The sequence below is a fragment of the Xenia sp. Carnegie-2017 genome, unplaced genomic scaffold (assembly GCF_021976095.1).
Source record: "Xenia sp. Carnegie-2017 unplaced genomic scaffold, XeniaSp_v1 HiC_scaffold_25, whole genome shotgun sequence".
NCBI classification, from domain to species: domain Eukaryota; kingdom Metazoa; phylum Cnidaria; class Anthozoa; order Malacalcyonacea; family Xeniidae; genus Xenia; species Xenia sp. Carnegie-2017.
In genome coordinates this window covers 6541429-6555910 of record NW_025813488.1, presented here as the reverse complement: position 1 = coordinate 6555910, position 14482 = coordinate 6541429, and the positions used below count along the sequence as shown (strand labels likewise).

Genomic DNA, 14482 nt, shown 5'->3' with positions numbered 1-14482 from the left:
CATGGTCAGCAATCAGCATGTATTTGAAAATTCAGGCAGAATCATTTTTAATAATACTTTATAGTTTGCAAGATAAAGTATGTTTAACAATCTATCAATATGTAGTATTTTATCTGCACTAGCAAAAAGAGGAAGGCAGAAATGGGCATAGTCTTAAAATTCACACACACATATTTTCATACAATTATATTTGTATAATTTTAGTGTTTGATAGAATAAGCTGATAATAAACGAACAATGAACAATACACTTTAATGAACACATTTATTTATTGTCCATAAAGATTTTTGAACGTCTTCTTCCACACATTTTTAAGTTAGATAATAATTCACATCCTCTTTTTTTCATATGGTGACGCAGCTGACGCTTTTCCTTTTTGTTTTCCAGTTCAATGGGATTGTCCAAAGATTCGCCATTCAACCACAACCATTTTGGTTTTGCACAGCAGGAAGAAAAAAAACACAATATGAAGAAAAGAACAAGGCCATATTTCAATCCTTTCATACTTTACACAACAGCCCAAGAGAAGCTTGACTTCCAATTCTTCAAGTTTCAAAGTAGATTTACTGCCAGTACATCATTCCTACGGCACAGCTATATTTATACCATCAAGCATCAAGTGTTTTTAAACACAGACATCAAGCTTCTCAACAGCTTGAGTTTACTAAATGGATTCGGGCTGTTCTTAGTTTGGATAATACCTTTCAAAGTCTTTAAGCAACAAGAGAACACAAGTTCATGACATAACATATAAGTTCATTTTGACTTCTTGTAACATCAGCTGTTTTTTAAATGCTCTGAGCAATTAAAACATTATAGAGTCATATATAGTTGCGCATGAGATGCGTCAAAACTCTATGCATGTGATGGATATGACGGATCGTAGAACTAAAAATACTTTTTCCTTTGTTTTATAAATATTTTAAAGGCGTCGTTCAGTTTGGACTATTCGAGTGGAAAAAGATGTTTGAATGTTAAAACCTAAAATATGCCGTGTATGAACGAAGAGTGTTTGATTGTTGTCTTCAACTTATTTTTTATTACTTTTTGCTTTTCCATCTAAAATTCAACGACGAACAAACCCATGTATACATGTTTGACTTTGAAAAACGGAATTATTTTTGTCATGTATAGACTCTGTCTTACGGTCACTTTTCATAGTTCTATAAGCACAATTGTATTTTTTAGTTGACATAGAATTTTTTCTTTTCCTTTCAAATCTGCATATCATTTTTATTGTATGATTCAATTATGACAGATAAATTAATGTGAAAGTCCATAACATGCGTGGTTATTTTATTGGTTAATATTGCCTGGTATGACGACATTTTAATTTTCAAATAAACTTTTTTTGAAAGTTTTGTTGACGTCATGCTTGATATTTGAAGCTACGATAATAATTTTCGTTAAAACACCACATATTAAAATATGTATTGCAAGCCTTTTTCGTCAACGTATATTTCTAAAACTGATTTATATGTTTGCTCTTGTTTAGGCTACATGAATACATGGCCACAATTTGTGGCGGTATAAATTATATTTTATGCATGTATATTGGATTTGTTTTAATCCAATCACACAACCTGCTGACAAACGTACACCCATATACCCCTCACCCCATTCTTTTTATTGTCACTTACCCATGTCTCGACGCTGTGTCTTGTCCTGTTTCAGAGTCAAGTAAACGTCGACCGAAACAGAAACGAAAGCCCGGTCGCAATCCCAGAGTTCCATTCACTCCCAAACAGCTGACGACCCTGGAAAACAAGTTTGAAACAATGAAGTACTTGACAAGTGATGAAGTTCGTAGTTTGTGTTTGGAACTGACGTTACCGGAAAACAAAATCAAAATATGGTTTCAAAATCGACGAGCAAGAGAAAAAGAAAAAGTTCACAAAGCAGCGATGAATATGTTGACGTAATGACAATTGACGGGGAGAACAGTTAGCTATGTATGACGACACATGCACTGAAAATTAGTTATAGTTTTATAGAGGTCTATAGTTAGAAAATCAGTTATGCAATCATAGAGTTTGCATTGTAGTAATCTTGCACAGCGTACGTTCAACAGGACCTTTATTTATTGCTGTCAATATTCAATAATGAGCATAGGAATTTCATCGATGACGTCATTCGAGCATTTCCGCTTACAAAGAAAACACTTTGAATGCAAAGTTTCATAATGGAACACATCGTAAAACCTCAGGTTGTAACATAGGATAGAAAATAAAACATACTTTTACATTTCATCATCATCTCAATGTCCATTTTGTAATAAATATAAAAATAAAAATGCATTTAAAGTTGAGTGACTTAAAATAAGGTTTACACTGCAGGTCGATTTAAAGACTGCAACAACAAAATCAAGGTTTATGATTGGTTCAAAGTATAGTGAAGTAAAAGATGCCATAGAAATGCCGAATCTCAATAATTAGAGTTCATCGCTGTTATCTAATTGACCCAATCGGAAAATCAGTTTATATAAGGTAAGTACTAATTTAAAAATGAACACACAAAAGAAAGATCAAAAAAATGAATGCAACAGAAAAACATAGCTACCACAGCGTAATAATGCAATACCTAGATTAAAATACTTTATACGGTTTTACTCTATGCTATTCACTGACATTTACGTACATAAATTTTATCGAAAAGCAAAGTTCTCTAGACGGATGATTGTATTGAAAAATATTAAATTTATACTAGAAAAACATAAGAAACACACGATACAGAGAGTTAAGAGGTTCAACTACCTTCCCACTCTCTCTCGCAGGAGAAGTACCGGTACCACCACCACCACCTTTCTTGCGAGAGAATAACATGCATCACAACCACCTCTCCCACAAGAGAATACTGGTACCACCACCACCACCTTTCATGCGAGAGAAGTACATGCACCACCACTTCCCTCTCCCGCGAGAGAAGTACATGCACCACCAATATCCCCTTTACTGCAAGGGAAATACCAGCAGCACCACCACCCTCCTCTCACGTAAGAGAAGTATTGGTACCACCAATACAACCCCCTTTCCAGGAAGAGAAATACAAGCACCACCACCAACCTCTCTCCCGCAGGAGAAGTACAAGCACCACCATCAACCTCTCTAACGCAGGAGAAATACTAGCACAACCACCAACCTCTCTCCCTGACGAGAAGTACAAATACCACCATCAACCTCTCTACGCAGGAGAAGTACAAGCACAACCATCAACCTCTCTAACGCAGGAGAAGTACAAGCACCACCATCAACCTCTCTAACGCAGGAGAAGTACAAGCACCACCATCAACCTCTCTAACGCAGGAGAAGTACAAGCACCACCACCAACCTCTCTCCCGCAAGAGAAGTACAAGCACCACCATCAACCTCTCTAACGCAGGAGAAGTACAAGCACAACCATCAACCTCTCTAACGCAAGAGAAATACAAGCACCACCATCAACCTCTCTCCAGAGAAGTACAAACACCACCATCAACCTTTCTCCCGCAAGAGAAATACAAGCACCACCATCAACCTTTCTCCCGAAAGAGAAATACAAGAACCACCACCAGCCCTTCTCCCGCAGGAGAAGTACTGTCACCTCTCCACCCTCTCATGCGAAAGAAGTACCAGCAACAGTAGCAATGACGTGAAGAGTTGAGCTCCAGTTATCCAGTTTCCATACCCCTGTATCATTAGAAACTGTGCTTTAAACTTTAAGAACGAAGCTTTGAGCTTTTAAACGTCTTCACAGGGTTTAAACAATAAAAGAAATAAAAATGTCTTATTCTTTTACAAGTCACATATTTACACAATTCTCATCAATCCTAATGTATAGTTCTATAGACAAAAGTATTTTGGTAAAAAATATATTATCAATGTACAACAAAACGATATATTATCAATATCCAATAACAAAAACATTTTACACAATTCTCATCAATCCTAATGTATAGTTCTATAGACAAAAATATTTTCGTAAAAAATATATTATCAATGTACAACAAAACGATATATTATCAATATCCAATAACAAAACAATTTTACAAAACGACACAAACATAAACTCGACATCATAAACAGTTTCAGAAAAGTTGTCAAAGAACACCTGTCATTTCTGCATATCACTTAATAACAAAAAAATTTGCGCGAAATAATAAACGCACTTTGTAATGATAATTAAAAATCTTTCATTTCTGACATAGCTTTTAGTGTAGCTAATATTAAAATCGGAACTGCTGAATAATTAAATTTTACTGATGCATTTACTCCAGTTTTCACCTGTTTTACTTAAAACAAACTAGCTAACAACTTTATCATTATGAGCTATATATTCTAAATTCACTAAACTTTGGTTTCATTTAAAATATAAAATATGAAATAAAATTTCTGTGCAGTAATTATAAGGTTTATGGGTCTTCGAATACAATAATTCGCTATTGCGCAAAAGGAATATTTCTCATTATCCTTAAAATGAAAGTTTGGGTGTAAAACATTACACAGTAGTATAGGGAGACATAGAACGAAAACGGGATTTTCTATTTTCAAAGTTTTACTTTTATTTACAAGAGTCCTACCCGTAGAATAAACTATAATGTCAAAGGATAGTACAAAGTTTTAAACAACTTCGCCCTGTTTGACTTAATTTAAACCAGCCTTAAACATGTTTGGACATTTTTAGTTTGTTGATAACTTTCAGTCTTTCACAGCTTAACTCTTTCATTTATAAGAGTTTATACTTTTAAAATTGATAAAATTTAATAAGCCAAGTCATTCGCGCAGTCCAAATTGAGCCCCACATTCAATCTTTTTATGTTGTGAAATTTTAATTCATTTTGGATGGAAAACTGACTTATAAAAATTTGCTTAACAATCAGCTTATCAATTGCCCATTCGGGATAAAGACTAGTGATCACAAAGATAACACAAAGTTGCATTGAAAGATAGAACTTTGCTATTTTAACGCTGTTATCTTGATTAGGTGTTGTTATATGATGTACTTTAAGTGCTTTTCGATTGCCATAAGCCCATAACGAATAGCAATGTAACATAAAAAACATCAAAACTAGACGACTGACCACATTATGAAACAGAACTGCCAGGCTGAGACATCATTAGTCATTTATCAAGAATTTAATGATACATCAAAACGCATGGATGGATTTAGGACAGGGTTGCAGAGAAGCACCACCACCCCCAGTCTTAGATACACAAGATGGAAGTCAATTTCCCTGCAAAATACTAATATATCAAACAATTAATGAACACACTTAACAATCGGGCGTCTTCCACCCCCCTCCCACATACACTGACACACAGACACACACACAAAAACCATCATCTCTGATCATTTAGGAGAAGACGGCAAGACATTTCCTTTAATCACAATAAGAAATATGTTTGTATAACTGCACTAAGAAGATTAGTACAATCAACACGTGCACAAATCGAACCACTTTAGCGGGAAAAGATCGAGAACTATTTTCACTTAACCAGAAGAAATCATTGATTTTAATCTGAGCCAAAAACATTGACCGACAAGGAAGAAAAGAGAACTTCAATCTGAAACTTTGATCCCATCGTTAACTAATGACTTTCAAAGTGAAAGATGTGAAATTTTTGAAGGACGTAGCTGTTCAAAACAATAGCGACAGACTGACAGGTATTTCAGATTAAATGCACATCAGAACACCCACACACACCCACGGTTATAGATTTATACATAATAAAGTCTCCCTTTAGAGAGCTTTTTGCTCTGTATATCATGTTATACACCATTTTTATTTGAGCAAAACCAAAATACTTTTCAGAAAATACAAGCAGCATCAGAGCAACGTCCTCAAAACTAGTGGTTTGCCAAGTTTAAGTGGTTTGCCCGTGTTTAAGTGGTTTTCATGTTTTGCATTTTCGCTCTTCGTCTATGTCAATGGGGTTCAAGAAAACTTACTCAAACAATCAAGAAACTTTGTAAGGAATTGAACCCAGTGTATCAATAATAGCTATTATATCACTCTAACGACACGTTTTGCTTATCACAAATTCACCAATGAAACATTTGCGATGTAACTACATTCATCGTTCATAACTTTATGATTAATATATAAATTTTTTATTTGGGTATAGTATAGGTAATATTAGCATAGTTTTAAAGGGAAGATGAAAGAAAAAGAAACTATCATGATTTGTAGCGAGATTTAAACTGACTAAAATTTAAAGCCAACTTTTTGACTTTTCTTTTCATGAGAAAGATCAGGAGTGTAATACTTTTTTAACGATACATATCATTAATCAAATAAACCTTGAACTTAGAGACGTTACAGATTCGCCCAGTGCTTCGATAAAAAATTTGAAAGAAAAAATGAGTCTTGCTTGTTTGTTAAGTCTTCTATAGCTTGTTAAAAAAATGACAACAAACTTCTTTCATATATCGGCTGCTACTTGGAGAATGTATTGGAAAAAAAACTTTGGTATAAACAGAACTTCGTTCCATCGCTCAAAGAGTAAGTTGATCTGTTCAAGATAAAGAAAATGTGTACGCAGCTAACGTACAGTCGCAAGTGCACGGACAGCTTAAATACAGAATCCTTTCAACACAGGCATATGAGCCAAAAGAAACAATAACGATGTACCATCAAAATGAAATTTGCATAGTTTTTATTCTACTTGCGTTATGATGAAAAGTTTGCTTACACAAAAAATTCTTGTGATGACCCAAAGCACAAACTTTCATTGTGTGCTGAAACAGGAAATTTTGCTATAGCATTTATTAGTACGTTATTCTTAACATTGAACGAATTTATGTTTTGAAATATGACAAATCAAGATACCTACAACAAAGACTTTGCTAAGAATTCTCAATAACATGAGACCACCCTGGGCCCTGGTAAAGCCATAACTTTTTAATAACAACAAGACATTCTGTACACGAATAAAATTTATTTTGGTGAGTGAATCATTTCACTGCAATATTAAAGAAAGTAGAATTCAATACATCGCGTGCAGGGATATTTCGTCTCACTTTCTACATCACAATATACAGCCAATTATCCATTTTCTTCTTTGTCAGTACTTCCTGTATACGTGAGAAGTTTGTGTACATCATCATGATGCCCAGCCCAAGTTTTGAAGTAGTCGGACGTAGCCGTTAAGCCACTTCGGAGGTCAACATCAACCCAGAAGAATATTTGTTTTGTCTGTTTCAAAACACCAGATACATACACGCGGTCTTAATTTACCATATAAGACATTTTATTTTGCTATCAGTTGAGTATTATTAAGAAGAAGAGTTAAGAACGCATCACACGACGAACGCGAGAGTCGTTTTTTTATAACATCCAAAACTTATTATAAGAAGGCCAGCAGACGACAAAGAAGTTAGTCTTGGAGGTATATAATAATTATTTTTTGTAATAGCAGGATTACGGCGTTTTACCAAACCTAGTGTTCGTTTGAGTTGATAGTACGATTAATAAAACATTTCGACATGTGGTTTATCGAATCCTTTTAAACCAAATTTTAGTCATCGATTCATGTAATTACCAGACTTTGTACAATTCAAAGTAGATTTTGTATAAGTAAATTATATTACTTTTTTAGACAGGTGGAACCCGGCGTACATTTCCTTACATAAAATCAATTTCTGACGTCACGCTATGGTACCTGTACAATATGTTTATAGATACGTTGTTTTTATATGTTTGTTGAATGTATATCCAGTGCCAGTGCCAGTGGTCAAAGCTAGTGACAATTCTATCAAAATGTGTAATTCGACTAAAACAGATCAAATAAATTGCACAAGGAATTCCTCCGTTTCGCAAAATAATGGAAAAGTAAGTATTATATAAAAAGTATTATAAGTCATGAGAATAAACTTTGTTGACTGCAAAGAGAAATGCATTCAAAGAAATACATAAAGCATGCGAGAAAAACGTAAACGCGTTTGCTCTTTTGTATTACTCGACAACGTTACATGCAGTGATTTTATCATGAAATTTGACATTTTGAGAATAAGCAAAATTATTATGTGCAGTTCATTTAATTAGCATTTTGTGGCTTCAAGGTAAGCTGTAAAGATAAACATTGCTATCCATAGTTATTTGGCAAAATCAAATAATCGTATGATAAAACATGCATAAAACGATTTCACCAATATCTCCGAATACGAACGAAAATGACTTGATATTGTAAATATTCTATGCATATTTACAATATCAAGTCATTTTCCTGCTTTCTTCAAGAGTTCAAGAGTACCAAGAAAAGACAATATCTGCATATCTCTCATGCATATCAAGAACTCATTTTTATATGTACCGAGATATGATATTTTCATCAATATCTTCTCTGTGTAATGAACTAGGCAACTACATGATATTCAACATTGTTTGTTCCTCGTGAAATTGGAATTTTCATAGAAACAGCAAAGCTTGTGTTGGTTGCCTTGATAAGAACAAAACATAAAAATTACAACATTCCTCAAATTATGTTTACTTTATGTAGTGGCGTAAAAGTAAGCCCGTATATTTGGTCTTGCTATGCGAATATATCACAGTTCACACACAGTGGAAACTGAAAAATCAGTTCCTACAAAAATAAATAATGGCAATGTTCTCAAACTCATATATAAGACTAAAACTTAAAAGCTTATGCAAAAGTCGATGATAGTAAAACGACATCATTTTAAGTTTGGTCATCATTTGCAACATAAACATAAGCATAAGAAGAATTGACAGTTGATAATCTTTTGCAGTTATGCTCATGTTTATACTTTTGCCGAAAGTGAGAACCAGGATTTGAGCGTTATAATTTAGTTCCTCGTCTAAAAAGAACAAATTTTTGTTTTTAAAAATATTGCAACATATAATAAACTTGAATTTATGTATTTAATAAGAAACCGAAGAAAAGTTTCTCACTTCCTCAAGAAATATTAATAACAACAATGGTGATCTCCACAGTTGGTGTCCTAACAAATGGTCTTCTTATTGTTGTTATTGTGAAGGATCCTTTAAACAAGCTAAGACGAGGACCGTGGATTACTATCTTAAGCTTATCTATAGCTGATTTCACTGCATCTTTGTCCCAATTCATGATTGTTGGATTGGGTAGATTGTTCGAGGTCAAACCATCAAAGCTGTCATTTATTCTGTCCTTTTCTTTTGGATGTTTGGGGCTGCGGGCTCATTTTTCACTTGACATCACTCACATGGCAAACTTACATGATTGCAAAGTATCCCAAATATAAACAACAAATGTTATCTACGAAGAAAATTTACATACTATGCGCCACAGTTTGGTTGATTTCCATTTGCATGGCATTTGGTGAACTCACATCAATTTACACCAAGAAAAATGAACAGCTTATGTACACCTATATCACGGTATATGCTGTCTTGGAAATCGCTGTTTTACTTCAGATCATATTGAAGTGTTTCATACTTAAGGTTGTATTGCAAAGTCGACAAGACACTAAAGTAAATGCTAAACAGTACAATACTAAACACTTTGAAATTGTAAAGGCAATCATTCTGCTGAATGTCTTATTAATGGTAACTGCATTTCCTTATTTTGTCGCCAAACAAGTGGAGTTTATTCAAAGGCTTGGAAAAATACAAAGTGAATTGGCTTGGCGCTTTTCATACTACTACGAACCAGTTGCCATGGTGAATTTCGCTGTCAATCCAATTGTGTATGCACTGAGGCTTCCCGATTATCGAAACAGTATGAAGGCGTTGTTTAAAAAGACTAGAATTGTTTCCATTCAAAAACCAGGGTATTCCATCTTTTCATTTCGTACTAGTGCTAGTAAACCTGTATGATAGATAATATGTTCTAAACTCAATTTGATTAAAAATGTACGAATAGTGCTAATAGTTTTTGTTAGAAGAATAAATTCCAAAGTGACAAACAACTGTGTGGTCAAAAAAAATTATAACGATTATTACTACAATACTCATCACTTTTTTGATTCTACGTAACTTCAAAAGCGAGAGCCATAATTGTGAATACTTTAATGAGACCATAAATTAAGTAAAGCACGTACATCAGGTATCTGGAAATATAGCAGGTTTGCTGAGATGAAAACCTTGAAAAAAAGAAAAAAGATTTGTTATTTTCATCTTGTTACATTTGAAATGCCAGCGAAAAGTACGTATAGGAAATTGGGGGAGGGAGTAAGGCCAATATAAGCCTCTTGAGAGCTGAATTTAATGTTTCTTTGCACTATAACAACAATGCTACACAAACTTCCCCCTTCTTCTGGACAATATTGCAACAAAAAAAGGTGAGGGCAATTATCGTTTCCACCCGTTTACAGGAAATGAATTTTTAAAATCACTCACGTATGTGGGATGTACATGTGAATCCACCATATGCATGTGGACGTCACGAGGCCAATTTCAAAGAAAGCGGATTCAAAAATATGAAGATACGTGTTGTAGGGTCATAAACATTATACCGACTGTATGAATACAAGTGATCAAATTGTATTAAACCATTCAGTCAATGCCAGTCATTTCAGAGACAAGAAATTAGAACAGTTGATTAAACTGTCTGAGATCTCACTATGGTACTCTCACGATTTTTCCAAAACGTCTATCTTTCCTTTATTTACGGATATCTTATTCTTACAAGTTTGATCTCAGTATATCCAGTGACCAATACTGGTGATTTCTTGGAAACGCGCAATTCGACTCATTGTCTTATTAATGGTAACTGCATTTCTTTATTTTGTCGCCAAACAACTGGAGTTTTTTCAAAGGCTTGGAAAAATACAAGGTGAATTGGCTAGGCGTTTTTCTTACTACTACAAACTAGTTGCCATGGTGAATTTCGCTGTCAATCCAATTGTGTATGCAATGAGTCTTCCAGTTTATCGAAACAGTATGAAGGCGTTGTTTAAAAAGACTATAATTGTTTCCATTCAAAAACGAGGGCATTTAATCTTTTCACTTCGTACTAGTGCTAGTAAAGCTGTATGATAGATAATATGTTCTAAACTCAATTTGATGAAAAATGTACGAATAGTGCTAATAGTTTTTATTGGAAGAATAAATTCCAAAACCACTGTGGGGTCAAAAAAATTATCCCGATTATTACTACAATACTTATCACTTTTTTGATTCTACGTAACTTCAAAAGCGAGAGCAATAATTGTGAATACTTTACTGAGACCATTTGCAATTAAGAAACATTTGCGATGTAACTACATTCATCGTTCATAACTTTATGATTAATATACAAATTTTTTATTTGGGTATAGTATAGGTAATATTAGCATAGTTTTAAAGAGAAGATGAAAGAAAAAGAAACTATCATGATTTGTAGCGAGATTTAAACTTACTAAAATTTAAAGCCAACTTTTTGACTTTTCTTTTCATGAGAAAGATCAGCAGTGTAATACTTTTTTAACGGTACATATCATTAATCAAATAACCCTTGAACTTAGAGACGTTACAGATTTGCTTAATGCTTCGATAAAAATTTGAAAGAAAAAATGAGTCTTGCTTGTTTGTTCAGTATTCTATAGCTTGTTAAAAAAAATGACAACAAACTTACTTCATATATTGGCTGCTACTTGGAGAATGTATTGGAAAACAAAACTTCGGTATAAACAGAACTTCGTTCCATCGCTCAAAGAGTAAGTTGATCTATTAAAGATAAAGAAAATGTGTACGCAGCTAACGTACAGTCGCAAGTGCACGGACAGCTTAAATACATAATCCTTTCATCACAGGCATATGAGCCAAAAGAAACAATAACGATGAAACATCAAAGTGAAATTTGCATAGTTTTTATTCTACTTGCGTTATGATGAAAAGTTTGCTTAGACAAAAAATTCTTGTGATGACCCAAAGCACAAACTTTCATTGTGTCCTGGAACAGGAAATTTTGCTATAATATTTATTAGTACGTTATTCTTAACATTGAACGAATTTATATTTTGAAATATGACAAATCAAGATACCTACAACAAAGACTTTGCTAAGAATTCTCAATAACATGAGACCACCCTGGGCCCTGGTAAAGCCATAACTTTTTAATAACAACAAGACGTTCTGGACACGAATAAAATTTATTTTGGTGAGTGAATCAGTTCACTGCAATATTGAAAAAACTAGACGACTGACCATATTATGAAATAGAACTGCCAGGGTGAGACATCATTAGTCATTTATCAAGAATTTAATGATACGTCAAAACGCAAGGATGGATTTAGGACAGGGTTGAAGAGAAATATGCACCCCCACCCCCAGTCTTAGATACACAAGATGGAAGTCAATTTCCCTGCAAAATACTAATATATCAAACAATTAATGGACACACTTAACAATCGAGCCTCTTCCACCCCCCCACATACACTGACACACAAACACACACAAACCATCATCTCTGATCATTTCGGTGAAGACGGCAAGATATTTCCTTTAATCACAATAAGAAATATGTTTGTATAACAGGAGGATGCCACTGCACTAAGAAGGTTAGTACAATCAACACGTGCACAAATTCATCCACTTTAGTGGGAAAAGATCGAGAACTATTTTCACTTAACCAGAAGAAATCATTGATTTTAATCTGAGCCAAAAACATTGACAGAAAAGAAAGAAAAGAGAGCTTCAATCTGAAACTTTGATCCCATCGTTAGCTAATGACATTCAAAATGAAAGATATGAAATTTTTGAAAGACGAAACTGTTCAAAACAATAGCGACAGACTCACAGGTACTTCAGCCAAAATGCACATCAGAACACCCACACACACCCACGGTTATAGATTTATACATAAAAAAGTCTTCTTTTAGAGAGCTTTTGGCTCTGTATATCATGTTTTACACCATTATCATTTGAGCAAAGCCAAAATACATTTTCCGAAAATACAAGCAGCATCAGAGCAACGTCCTCAAAGCCAGTGGTTTGCCAATGTTTAAGTGGTTTGCCCGTGTTTAAGTGGTTTGCCCGTGTTTAAGTGGTTTTCATGTTTTGCATTTTCGCTATTCGTCTATGTCAATGGGGTTCAAGAAAACTTACTCAAACAATCAAGAAACTTAGTAAGGAATTGAACTCAGTGTATCAATAATAGCTATTATATCACTCTAACGACACGTTTTTGCTTATCACAAATTCTAGCCCAGATTACAATACGCTTAAGTACGAGTGCATATATAGAAAAACAAACAAAGGTGTTTTTGGCACGCGTTTTAATAAACTAAATGCTCCATGATCAAATAAATACACGTCACACAGACTGCCAAAAATGAACGTACTTGACGTCAAATTCATGCTAACTAAACAAGAAGTATATAGATGTTTTCAAGTTGAGTGCATGATCATTTTTTAAATATATACTATATTATAATTTTAGAATTTTGATATACATTTGTATATATAGTATAAAAGAGCCAGTAGTTTATCAGTCTATTTGACTGTTGTCTGTTACCCTCTTGAAATAAAGTTTTTATACATTCTTAAACATATATACAAGGTTAAGTTATAATATCCGTTGAACTCAAAACACCTGGAGCAATATTTTTACCGCCATATTTGAATTTTAAATTCAAGAATAAAATATCTTTTTCTCTTGTGCAAATGTGACTGGATTTTTTGCTGGGAATTTCGTTTTTAACGGAACAAAAAATTTTTGCAAATATTTTTGACATTAACAAGGGACATAAATAATGTTTTATCAACACGAGGCTCGAGAGTTAAGACTTAAGAGCATCGGCAAAATTCATGACATAATTACAAAAACAAAATACGCTAACAAATTTGTACCTACTCCTTAAAAAAACCTCAGCTAATGTTTATAATCTTCTTGTGAATGCTGTCATGGAAAAGATCATTTCACACCGTACTCTCCACAAATTGGTCTTAAAATTCATAAATAAAACAAACAATCTGATCTCAACCATTCTCAATTCTCAACTATGAACTTTGATAATACACTGGACACCAGTTCGTGGGCACAGATGCAATCAAAGTATCTAAGCACCTGCGTAAAGGCAAGTTAATAACAACTTATCACACAATAATCTGATTAGACGTCATACGATCAGACTTTGTGCCTGCAAAGCCAGTGAAAGTACTTCTCATAAAACCTCCAAATCAAAATACGCTTTGTGTGATAAATTAAATATTACATAATATGTCATATCTGAATTGAATTACACCTTAATAATGGAATTTACGGCTGTCTGCGAAATATTGATTTGTCAACACATTTCAGCTTCTGCGTCCGCTCTACGTCAATTGTTACTGGATTTGAGCGACCCAATTCAATCTTTACCTACTTTTATCAAAAATATTATATTACAAATAGTTCTATATGGTTTTATTAATATTTACTTAATAATTACACCTTAATAATGGAATTTACGGCTGTCTGCTGTATGCGTAGAGCTTCTGTGTCTGCTCTACGTCAATTGTTACTGGATTTGAGCGACCCAATTCAATCTTTACCTACTTTTATCAAAAATATTAAATTACAAATAGTTCTATATGGTTTTATTAATA

General features: G+C 33.8%; 1 protein-coding gene and 2 long non-coding RNA genes across 3 annotated transcripts in view; 1 reads left to right on the top strand and 2 right to left on the bottom strand.

The window, feature by feature from the left end:
• Nucleotides 1-14482, top strand: part of LOC124453056 (cannabinoid receptor 1-like) — a 55252-nt gene that overhangs the window by 37058 nt on the left and 3712 nt on the right. The gene's annotated exons all lie outside the window — the stretch shown is intronic.
• Nucleotides 171-1777, bottom strand: LOC124453535. Its single transcript, XR_006951126.1, has 2 exons — nt 1641-1777; nt 171-583 (listed from the first exon to the last, which is right to left on the bottom strand). It is a non-coding gene; the product is annotated as an uncharacterized LOC124453535 (long non-coding RNA).
• On the bottom strand, nt 8276-11611 carry LOC124453534. The gene is made up of 2 exons (XR_006951125.1): nt 11529-11611; nt 8276-8414 (listed from the first exon to the last, which is right to left on the bottom strand). It is a non-coding gene; the product is annotated as an uncharacterized LOC124453534 (long non-coding RNA).